Source organism: Pteropus medius, unplaced genomic scaffold (genome assembly GCF_902729225.1).
Source record: "Pteropus medius unplaced genomic scaffold, Ma_sr-lr_union100, whole genome shotgun sequence".
Classification (NCBI taxonomy): Eukaryota; Metazoa; Chordata; class Mammalia; order Chiroptera; family Pteropodidae; genus Pteropus; species Pteropus medius.
In genome coordinates this window covers 18,298,671-18,311,677 of record NW_024351729.1, presented here as the reverse complement: position 1 = coordinate 18,311,677, position 13,007 = coordinate 18,298,671, and the positions used below count along the sequence as shown (strand labels likewise).

Below are 13,007 nucleotides of genomic sequence, written 5' to 3'. Positions count from 1 at the left end.
ATGACTACTCATATCGAAGTCACTAACGATCCTCATGTCACTAAATCCAAAAGTCAATTCTCAGTCCTCATTTCACTTAACCTATTAGTAGCATTTAACACTATTGGACCTGGAATTTGTCTACTATTTCTAGGATATGCAGCTTCAGTGACCTCTTATTGGCTGATGGCTCTCCAAATCTACTTTCACAGTCCAGACCTGATATTTGTTGGAGGTATAGATGAATGAATTTCTCTATCTACACTTCATCTTAGAGGTTCTACCAATTGTATTATTAAATGTGAGGAAAAGGTAGAGCATATGTTTGTCTTTGCTCATTTAACTACCTTCAGAAGTATTTCTTTATTACACTTTATTGATAAGATTTTGAAAAGTCGTCTTTTTCCAAGTGAAGTTACCTTATTCATAACAATAAAATAGTACAATTTTATCCTTATGCTTCAGAAACAGTGAAAGTTGTAATGTATAGATAGTCCACCACATCAATTTTGTAATTTTTTAACCTATGAGAAGAATAAACTTTGATGCCAATCATCTGCAATGCATTTCCAGCCCATGCCTAAAGATGTTTAATTAATTTCTAGGCTATTTAATACACAATGGTCAAAATTAATCAGATTTATGACCACTTTGTATCTGTGGCCTCATGAGAGAATCAAGAACAAAATATTTTTCTCATGCATTTGTTTTCGAGCTTGGCCCCTACCTCTCCCACCCAACATCCTGCTCTCAGCCTGGCACTGAGCTCATATGATTGACCTGTATTCTTATAACCAGGAAGCATGATGCCCAGCAGGTTCCCAGCCTGTCTGATCCTGCCCCAAATGCTTGGTAACCAAGTACTGTTTTACTGATTGCGGTCTACTTTACTCCATGCTTCCTGGTTCCTGATCCTGGCTACAAACTGGTTTTTTAAATATTCCTAATAAACTTTTGCTCTAGGAAGTAAACTGTAATGAGTCGACTCTGACAGTAAGATTTTAATTTCCTTATTAATGCAGACATGACACTATCGACCAGAGTTGTGATGTGGATTCTTCCTATGACTATGAACATATATAGCAGTGGCAGTGAAACAGACAGTATCCTATAACCACCACCCTCTACTCCCTTTACCATGTGGAATTTACACTGGCCTAGAGTAACTTATATTTGCATTGGTAATTCCTGCCTTATAGGAGAATTATTATTTGCTATGTAATGCGCTAGATTCTTGGTTAAGAATGAGAAAGCAGGAAGAGTATGAGTAGGAATATGGGGGAAGGAGTTTATATTACTATGAATGGAGTAATTTATAATAATGTGGTATTTGGATATGACAATAACTATTATAAATGTAATGAAATTTCTTGTCTTGATAGTAAGACCAAATAGAAGAAGGAGGAAGAGGAGGAGAAGAAGAAAAGGATAGAAAGAAGAAAGAAAGGAAGGTAGGAAGGGAAAAAGGAGGAAAGGATGGAGGGAAGGAGGGAGAAGAGGGAAGCTAGAAGGGGTAGATGGGGGAAGAAAGGTAGAATTTATTTTCTTCTCATAAGACCCATTAATCAAAGATTTCAGATAATTTGGAAATTTATTTAAAGAATTTAGTATTCTCCCTTTAAAGATTGTTTACCTCTAGTGGAATTTAACTCAACTAAAAATTAAATTGAATTTGTTGCATAGGACATAGAAAGGCTTAAACTGAGAGAAGTTGATTAAGCTTCTAAGAACCCTTAATATGATTTTAAAAATCACATCAGGCCTTGAGTTCAAGTCCTATTTTATGACTGTTTCCAAATGCAGGTGGTTTATTGTTGTCAGATTAAAATAATAGGGTAGGCTTTGTTTTCTTACTGGTTCTGCCTGCTGGTAAACCACATGACCTGAAGCTCTCTATCTGTGCTCTTCTTTCCAGTTATGAAAAACAGAAATCCTGTAATTTATTTTATATAATCTTGAGGTGCTTTTGAAGCACCACAGTTATGATAATTTATGAATATTAATGGCAGTGATACCAGGAAAGTTGCTCATTTAAAGAAAAATATTTCTTGCATCTACTAGCAAGATATACACATAACAAAAGCTGATGTGCATACATCAGAATTCTCAGAAGAGAAACCAACATTTGACTCAGCAGAAAGATTGATCCCCATTGCTGGATCCTCCCATTTGGAATAATGTTCCAGATAGTTTGTACTACCACTCCCTATGCTGAATAAATACATGAATTCTATTTTAATTATGTGTCAATCTTTCCTTAATGTGAAATTCCCGGATATTTTAGGGGAGTCAAGCATTAGTCTTCACAGCTTAATTCTTGGAAAACCACCCTTGTGCCTCATTTTTCACATGGTCAACCCAACATGGTCCCTATAATGGACAGCTGATGGTTTAAAAGAAAGTTAGACCAAAGAAACACTTGCCAAAAATAGACCTAAACTATATGTGCTTCAGCCTTCAAATATCTGTTTGCCAGGACTGATTACACCTGGGGCTTGGGAAGAAATGCTGGCATGGTAGTAGTTAAGGCAAGCTGCCATTTCCATTTCTGTAAAACGTGGAAAAATCAAGGATCAAGCAAAATGTTTTGTTATCAAGTGCTTGTGTGTGTGTGCGTGTGTGTGTGTGCACGTGCGCAACATTTCATAACATTTAAATCTGAATCAGCAGACTTTTCGTGTCAATAAATATTTAAAACATTATAGTCTATGAGTTATATTTATATTAATTTTCCCCTTTCAATCTTGGAATAATTCTTCATATTTAATACTCAATTAGAAAATGTATACCTAGACCCTAATAGTGATGTAATAACTTCTTGATTGCTCTGGAATGTGGTGGCCCTTGTTTTCATTGACTCAAATATGCACTACATGGATTTCCATGTCTCAACTGTCTTTCATGGTGTTTTTGGGTTCCCTACTGAAAAGAGTCAGTGCTTCCAAAACAGCTTTGGCAATCACGTGCCTAGATTAATCTGTCATCACAGCATCAACACTCTTTGCAGCAAAATGTTCACAAATTCCGTTTTCTTGGCTTCTGAACAACCTCTGGATACAAAAAAGACAGGCAGCCAAGGTTCGACCCCTAGGTCGCAAATTTTTGAGAATAAATATAAGTTTATCAGATAAACTAAAATCAGAGAAAGTTAAAATTATTTCAAACAAAATACTTCTTGAATAGTTTTTATAAGAATAACACAGAGCTCTGTCATCAACAAGGTGTAAGTCATTCATAATTAGGATTCTGTGAGAGATGACTCATGTCTCTTGGATAAATGAACATAAAAGCAATTAGCAGGGTGTGAGTTATTTGGTTTCTAAATGTCCTGACAGTTATGACAACCAAATTTAGATTTTTATCTGTCCAATGCTGGTTTAATGTGTTCAGCATTAAATTAACTCTTTTTTTCTTAGAGTCAATCAGAAACTTAAAAAAAAAAACTTTTAAAAAAGTATTTCTGATTATACTTTCTGTTTAAAGAAAGAGAACATGACAAAGCAATGTGATTCCAATAAGAAGTCACCAAATTGGATGTGTCATCCAGTTAGCATGTCCGATATAGCACGGAACTTTAAGTCTCATGATGGACAGCCAAGCATCTGCTCAGCACACACCACACACATGATAAACTGAGAGAGCTGGTAAATTTAATTGCTCTGAATTCTGCAAAGGACACCACATACTCAAGGCTGTCTTAGTTCCTTGCTCAAGTGAAATTTATAACCTAAGACGTACATATTGACACAAGCTAGGGAACCAAAGACCATGAGAAAAGAGATTAATCGTATCCCAGTGATTTATTCCTTGGGTTTATCTGAGTGTTTACATAACAGTATGGGAGGCAGATAGACTACTGCTTAAAAAAAAGTTATTGAGAATATTACTGAGCAGTATCCAAATACCAGCTCTATAAATTTCTAATTGGATAATCTCAGGCAATTTAACTTAATATTTCCCTCCTATGCCTCAGTTTCTTACCTCACAGGGATATTATGAGGATTAAATGCAACAATGATTACTAGATTGTAAACTTCTTGAAACTGGTGTTCATGTTCACTATTTAAATCTCTGGTACCCAGCATAGTGTCTAGTGTATAGCATCTGCTCAGTAAATGTTAGGTGATATGTAAAATGATTACCATAGTTTCTGGCACAAAGTAAGTAAATATGATGATAGTTATAATGATCATAGTTATTACAAATCCCTTTAATGGTTTCCCAAGGCATTTAGAATAACTTGCAAATTCCTATAAGGTCCTACATGATTTGACTATTTCTATCTTTGCAACTTCATCTTGAATTAACCTTCTACTCTTTTCTTCTACCTCCAGGCACTCTTCTCATCTTCACTGTTTTAAATAAACCAAGCTGTTTCCTACATCGGGACCTTCCGACATACTTCTTTCACTGTGTTCTTGCCTTTTCCCACTCTGCAACCCGTTCCCCTTTCTAACTCTTGGCATTTCTGATCAAGAGCTATGCAGGGCCCACCATCATATGTTTTGCTGTGAAAGCACAGAAGCAATATCCAAGAAAGACCACAACCTTCCCATAGTATTCTACATCAGCCTACTTCATGGTCAACACCAGAAAGTGGTCATTCTTAGCTTTCTGAAAACTCAGCTGGTTCACTCACACCAGGGCTGGTAGTGACTTTTTTCTGATCATTTTCAAGACCTTTAATACCTCAGGTTCCTTTACAATTTTATGTTGTAATTACTACATACTAAATTCTTTATTCTATAATATCATAGTTGTTCTGCATCCTTGAAATTAAAAACTAAGTGCTGAAGTCATTGGTAATAGAAGCTTTAAGGTTCCAAGGCAGCAGAATATTAGAGGTGAGGACCTGAAACTGGTTCTATGATCTTATTGGATTTAAATCCATCAGTGTTACTGTGGGCAGGGACACCAGTAATCTAATGACAAAAAATTATTTAAGTGTTCAGTTTGACACTTGTATCAAGTACCTATAGGAGGCAAGCTTTTGGGGTAATAAAGTTTCTGCAATGGAACAGTCTACTGAAAATAAGGTATATAATGGGGTAGATTGCTTGCTTTTAAATGTACTGGAAAACTTAGAAGAAGAAAGTAATGTGGTTGGCATTTAAATTCCCAGGTAAGCAAACTGGATTAGAGTGAAAAGAAATAATGTTGAATAAGCTGAATTTGTTGATAAGGGTGCTATATACAGATTCTGGGTTTATGGTGACATCTTGAGCAATGAAGAAGGAGTCTAACAATTTGATTTATTGGTTGACTGAAACCTAAACCCAAAGTCAACTTATACTAAATAAAATTGTAATGTTAGAGCTTTCTTGGTGTACCATAGGGAAAGGTATCCAAAGGCTTAGGGAGATTGAAATGCTAGAGAGGATTTATTATATAAGACTAGTATAAACACCCCTTAACTTTGGGAAGGTCCAGAGGATACCTCCTCTACCAAAGCTGTCCAAAGCTACAAGAAATATATTTATGAGGAGAACTCTGGAATCCTTGAAGAGCTCTTTGGTACATACCCTCTACAGGCTAGGAATGGTAGGGGTTCTTGCCATAAAACTGATCTGGAATCCAGTGGAGATAATGGGAATTGCTTGAAAGTGACTGATAAGTGGCTGTACATAATTACCAAAGACAATATGCATATGATGATCACAATGGGCAGCAGAGCTGAGGGAGTCATTAGGATGACTCTACCAATGTAGATTGTTGACATTGGCTGGGTGATAATGATGATCTTAAAACTGAAATCAGTTGGCAGCTACCAAAGTCTTACTTAATGAAGTAGTAAAGCTCTAGATCGTGTGAACAAAAACTTGACTTGGGTCACCACAACAGATAACTATGATCAGTTCTGACCTGAGCTCGTTAATAGTCTCAGAGTTCCTTGAACAAAGGGAAGACCAGACTCCTTTGAGGAGGAACCCTGCTATATAACTGCACATTTATAGGATATTCTCTCTCCTAGCATTCTTCAAAGGGAACTAAGGATACTTAACAGGATGAACATTCATTGTAAAAGGGTAAATAAACAGATTGTTTAGGGATTATGAGACACTGGCTCTGAAATGACATTAATTCCTGGAAACCCAAATATTACTATGGTTCTCCAATCAGAATAAGGCTTAGGCAGGTCAGATAATTGATAGAGTATTAGCTTGGGCCCAGATCAGTTCCAATATGCAATGAGTTCAGCATGTCTTCAAGTGTTCCCTGTGAAGTTTTCTCCCAGTTTCAGGAAATATAGTTGGAACAGAAGTACTCAGTAACTTTTAGAATTCTCATATTGGTTATTAAGGCAAGCAAGGACATGTGGAAGCTCCTACAAATGGTTCTGCATGCAGAGATAGTAAACCAAGGGCAATACCACATTCTTAGAGGGATTGCAGTGATTAGTAACATCACCAAGTACTTGAAAGATGCAGAGGTGGTGATTCCTATTCCTACCATATTCCCATTCAACTTGTCTATTTGTCCTGTGCTGAAGACAGATGAATCTTGAAGAATGGCAGTGGACTATAATAAATTTAATTAGCTGGTGACTCCAAGTGTAATTGCTAATCCAGATATGATTTTTGTTGCTGGAGTAAATGTACACCTCCCCTGGTACTTACATATAGATATAGATGATATAGATATAGATAGATATAGATATCAACCTGACAACTGCTATATTCCCTGAAGATACATCCTGCTATCATCAGCAGTTTGCATTTAATGGGCAGGATCAACAATACACTGCCACTGCCCTATCTCAGGGCTGTATCAATTCTACAATTCTTGTTTATAATTTCATCTTCAGATATCTTTTCATTCTAGAGGATATCATACTAGTTCATTACATTGATGATATCACATGTTTGGACCTGGAAATGTCTGAAGTACTTAAGACCCTATGTGCTACTTAAGACACTTTGGTAAGACACATGAATACTAAAACATGGCAAATCCCACACAAGTCCAGATCCTTGCCGTGTTGGAGATTGGTCTGGGGCACATCCACATATCTTTTCCAAGATGAGGATAAGTTGATGCATCTAGCACCCCCTACCAATAAGAAAGAGGTACAATACTTAGTGGGTCTGTTTGGGTGTACTACTCCAACCTATTCACCAAGAAACCTGAAAGGTTGCCTGTTTTGAATGGAGTGCAGAACAAGAGACGCCTGAGCCACAGGTCCAGAATACTGTGTGAGCTTGACCATCTGAGCAGCAGATCCAATGGTGTTTATAGTGTCTTGGCAGATATAGTTTTTGGTAAACCTGTATAACTGTATCAGAGTACAGACTTTTAGACAGCTATTTTGTTTGTTTGTTTGTTTGTTTGTTTGTTTGTTTGTTTTGAGAATCAACTATCTTGGTTTGAGCCTCAGTAGAGATTGGAATTTTGAACCTCTTAGTGGACCAAGAGCCACTAAATGAACTGTGTGTTTGTGGCCCAGCAAGCCCTAAGTTGAGTGTAGACACATCACCATATAGAAGTGGTATATACAGAATCAGACTCAAACAGGTCCTGAATGAATAAATAAGTGGTGCAGATGCCATGGTCCCATACACTGGCTACATTGCAGCTCTTCTCATTTTACACCTATGACCTCAAAGGGAGTTTCCTATAAGCAGCTCACAAAGAAAGAAAAGTGAGGCTCATTTTACAGATGGTTCTGCACAATATATTGGCAATTCCTGCACATGGCTAGCTAGAGTACTACTGCCTCATCCTGGGGCGAACCGAAAAGACAGTGGAGATGAGAAATCTTTCCAGTGAGTTAAACACTGAACACTGCACGTGGTTGTTCATTTTTCCTTGAAGGAGAGATGGCCAGAGATGTGGATTTGTGTTGCTTTGTGGGTAGCGGCTAACAGTTTAGCTGAATGGTCACGGATTTAGAAGGAATAAATATGAGGCCTTCGAAAACTGGAGATCAGGAGCACTGGGGAAGATGTATGTAAATAGACCACGGTTAATGGGCGCACAGTGGAAGTTACTTGTGTCAGATGTGAATGATCACAAAGGAGCAGCCTCGGCAGAGGAGGATGGACAACATAGATGTCAGCCAGGCCCTTTCTCCAGCCATCCCTATCCTTGTCCAGTGGGCACCATGAACAAAGTGAGGACAGCAGTAGGATGAATGCTACACATGGACTCAGCAATGTGAACTTCCGCTCGCCGAAGCTAATCTGGATATGGCCACTGCTAAATGTCGAACTAGCCAAGGGCGGAAACCAACAGTGAGGCTTGATGCAGCATCATTCACTAGAGGAATCATCTAGCCACATGGTGGCAGGTAGATTATATGGGATTATTTCTATCATGGAAGGGGTAGTGCTTTTTTTTCAATGAAATACACACTTACTCTGGGTATAGATTTACCTTCCCTGCCTACAGTGCTTCAGCAAAAACCACCATCCATATACTTACAGAATGCATTATTCACAACCATGGCATTTCACACAGTATTGCTTCTTACCAAAAAAACAAAAAGAAACAAAACGAAACAAAACAAAACAAAACTAAAAAACACCTCGCTTTATAGTAAATCAAGTGCAGCAATGGGCGTATTCCCTATTGAGTTCCCTATCGCTCTGAAGCAGCTGACTTGGTAGAATGGTGGAGTGGCCTTTGGATGACTCAGTTACAGCACCAGCTGGGTGGTACCCTGTGAGGCTACAGAAATGTCTTTGAGGATGTAGTAGTATATGTTCCAAATATCTGACAAATGTTGCTCTTTCTCCCATAGCCAAGAATCTTGGCTCTGGGAGCTAAAGCATGAAAATGGGAATAGTTCCTCTCATTCTACCTCTAATGATCCACCAGCAAGTTTTGGCTTTGTCGGTCTAGAGATCTTTGTTTCCAAGGGAGAATTGCTTCCACCAGGGAGCAGGACAATGGTTTCATTAAACTACAAGTTGAAAATGCCACTTTTTCTACCTTGGGCTCCTCATGCCAGTGAACAAAAAAGCAAAATATAAGTTAATGCTATAGTGGCTGGAGTGATTATGAGTATCAGGGGTAACTGGGCTGCTGTTACACAAGATGCATAAGGAGTATGTCTAGAATTCAAGAGGTCCCTTGTGGAGCCCCTTAGTACCTCCATTCTATGTTAAAAATTAAGCCAAGACTGCTTATGGGCCACACACCCCCATTTCTCTACCACCTTAAATATCAGTTTACAATTTAAATTGCAAGATATCAGTAGGTGACTCAGAAGAGGAATGGGCATCACCTAAATAAGGACAAAGTGATTTCGTATTTACTTTTGGAGGGAAATTTAGCATGCTTTTGGTTTTATAATGAATGATTGCATGATGTTAGATGGAAGGATGATTTTGCTATTATCTTTACTTAGAAATTAAATGTGGATAAAAGAGGAGTATATACCTGCTAAACTGACAAAGAGTAGATCATAGTACTTTGACACTGGCTACTAGAGACATTTTATATGAAATCTGGGAGGCAGAAGTGAAGCAACCACTATATTCTGCAGGTTGTTGTTTAAAGATCATAAAAGATACAGAGGTGCCAAGAGATTCAAGTTTGTCCTTTGTCTTGATTCACACTGAGTCTCTTTCTTCTTCCCCAATGCCTATTCTATTCCTAGGCACACATTTACATATAATAGAGTAAGCTCCCTAAAGTCAATGAATTTATTCATTGTTACATCACAAGGCCAGACATTCAATAAACTTGTTGATTTTCTTTTTAAAAACTTACCTTCATGTTTTTCCTTTCTATTGTCTTCCATTAATGTGGTAAGAATTAAATTAATTTTAGACTGGGAAGAATTCAGAGATTTTAATTCTCACATTTTACAGATAAATCAATCAGATTTAAACAACTAGTTTAGGGAAAAACAAGTATTAGAATTTAGGTTTCTTGGCTCCTAGCTCCTTGCTTTTTTCTTTTCCAGTATATGGCTTAAATGCAATGAAAATAACTTGCCTTTGTAAAAAACATATATATTTTAATATGTCACATGTTATCTCAGATAATCCTTTCAATAACTTTCTGAAGTAAGCAAGGAAATTATTTTATTTTTTAAATACAGTAGTAAAGAAAAAAGAAAACAAACTACTAATCCAAGGCATATATTTTTATATGAAAGTAAAACAATTTTTCCCTTTTATATTTTTAAAAGGATATTATAAACACTGATTGATTTGTATTCTTTTTGTCTTACACATGGCTGAATTTGTAGAATGTGTGAATTAGTGCATTTGATAAGAATATACTAAGGATCACTTTCTTCACCATATTCATGATGAATATGTATCATCAAATGATCCACCCAACTCTGGTGGCTGGTATAGATGGTGAGGACAGAGACTCAAGGGTCATTATCGTGAAAGACTTTTGAAATGAGCAAGAAAAAGATTACTGACTGTCCTCTTATAGGAATATTGAGTATTGTCTAGATACCAGACAATCTCTAGGGCTTGTCTAATTCTTTGGGTGTATGAGCATTTGATTGTCCTTGGTAGGTCCATTTAGCAATTCCATAGAGATGAAAGTTAGCTTGTGGAAGTTTGAAGATGAAGTAAATGTTTCACGTGCATGGTGAAGCAAGTGAGCCCTGTTCATTAACAAGCAAATGGATTTCGTCCAATAGAGAATATAAATCCCATTTTAGCACACAAGTTATAAGAGGACAAGGCACCTTGATCAATGGTGCCATAAAATTATCAAATGGGGAAAAGAAAATCAGGCCATTTTCCTAAAGTACGTGGAATAAATGTTAGACAAAAGCAACCAAGCAAAAACAGGAAATATCCAGCACAGCTGCCTAAAAATGTACAACATAACTGTAGTACGAAAACAACTAAATGAAATTAGATCACAATTGACAGTTTGGGATAAATTATTTTTAACATACACATACACACACAAACATAAACATACCTATAATTATAAAAGGATCCTTCAAATAAGAAAAAAAAAATGATCTGAAAACAACCAAAAAGTAGAAAAGGTTTCAAAGGCTATGAAGAGGAAAAAGTACAGAGATAAAAAAAAAAATCTCATGATGGGACACTTAACGTTACAACAAATCAGATGGATTCAAATTAAATAACAATTTTTTTTGCCATTAGTTTACAAATATTAAAAAGGATGGCATTCCCATGTTCATTGCAGTATTATTCACAATAGCCAAGGTATGGAAACAACCATCAATGGATAAATGGATAAAAGAAATGCAGTATACACACACACACACACACACACACACACACACACACACACACACACACACACACTAAGAATATTATTCTGCTTTGAAAAACAATGAAATTCTATCATTCGCAACAATATGGACAACCCTGGAGGGGATCATGCTAAGTGAAATAAGCCAGACAAACACAACTACTGCATGGTATCACATGCATAATCTAAAAAAAAAAACAAAAACAATAAAAAACAACAACACTCCCAACCAAAGTTGAACTCATTTAAAAAGAGTTAAAAAGTGGTTCCCAGGGACTGGAATTGTGAGGGAAATAGGGAGAGGTTGGTAAAAGAGTACAAACTTCCATTTATAGAATGAATAACATCTGAGGATCTAGTTATAACGTGGTAACTATACTTTGATAACACTATTGTATAATTCAAGTTTGCTGAGAGAGCAGAACTTTCTCACCAAAAAAGATAATTATGTGATGTAATAAATGGTTAATTAACCATAATTAATATGATGGGAGGAATCTTTTCACAATATACACATACACTTCAAATATCTTATAATTGTATTTGTCAGTTATACCCCAATAAAGCTGAAACAAATAGGATGACAGTCACATGCAAAGCTTTGGCAGTGTAAGATGGTACTTAATTTTGGGAGGGCAATTTCAGTAACCGAAAAGCTATGTACAGAAGTATTGACCCGCAGTTTTACTCCTAGACATCTATTGTGAAATAATTGTTAGTGTACAAAAAAATATGAAAATATATCTGTTACGACATTGTTTATAATATCAAGAAATTGTAAAGTAAAATTACCACATAAAATATACTTCTGAAATAATCTGCACCAAACAACATTTTTCTATTCAACAGTATTAACAGTGTTTTACCTCTGGTGAAGGAAGTGGGCCAGGTGAAACAATCACGCTTTTTTTAAACGTTTTCCTTCGTTTGAATTTGTTACAAAAAAAAGTCAGGTATATATTTATTACTTTTATAATATAAGAATTTAAAAAGGAGAACATAAAACTGCCTGTTCCTAGCCCAAATCTGACACAATGGAATTTTTCAGTTCTACTCATAATTTTTCAGTTCTACTCATAATACTTAACCAATATGATGATTTCCATGTTTTCCCATTTTGGAGAACAAAAAGAACAGAAAAACCCAGGAGTTATTTCTTACTAAAGTGTTAGTTATGGGGACCTTAAAAAATTCTGAAGTAGGGAGACTTATACCTAAATTGACATTATTTTTAGATTGAAAAGAATTAAGTAATTTGGGGCACATGGCTCAAATATAAAAACCTATGCTATAAGTGCTTTTTCTGCTGAAGACTGTTGTTATGTGGGACAACCAACAAAATTGACAGCTTCCTCAAATGTTTCACTTTCCAAAATGGCTCCATTAAATGGCTCCATGGCAGTGTGATATGAAGAAGAGAATGTTAAAAGGAAGACCTGAACCCTACTGCTGGCCCTGTGTTCCACTAGCTACTTGACCTTGTGAAATACACTTAACCTCAGAGTCTTCAGTCCTTCATCTGTACTATGATATTAATAACTGCTCTCCCTTCCTTGTAGGGTTGTCCTTTGAGCTTAATGAGATTTCACATGTGAAAGCATTTTACAAATTGTATAAAAATGAAAGATGTTACCACATCAGAGTCTGCTTTATATACCTTTGCTCACCCAGTATTTTTATTTCTTAGAACTTAAACCAATGCAGAAATAATAAACTGCAGTATTTTTGTAGTGTTTAATGTCTGCCTCAATCTCTGTGTTACAGACTCTGTGATAGCAGAAATCATGCCTTTCTTTTTTCCTTCCTTCCTTCCTTCCTTCCTTCCT

At 36.4% G+C, this 13,007-nt stretch overlaps 1 long non-coding RNA gene across 1 annotated transcript in view; it reads left to right on the top strand.

Moving 5' to 3' along the window:
- The first annotated feature begins 369 nt into the window (after positions 1–369).
- Positions 370–13,007, top strand: part of LOC120587611 (uncharacterized) — a 52,151-nt gene continuing 39,513 nt past the window's right edge. Inside the window, exon 1 of the long non-coding RNA XR_005649039.1 lies at positions 370–1,430. This is a non-coding gene — a long non-coding RNA (uncharacterized LOC120587611). The remainder of the gene's footprint in view (positions 1,431–13,007) is intronic.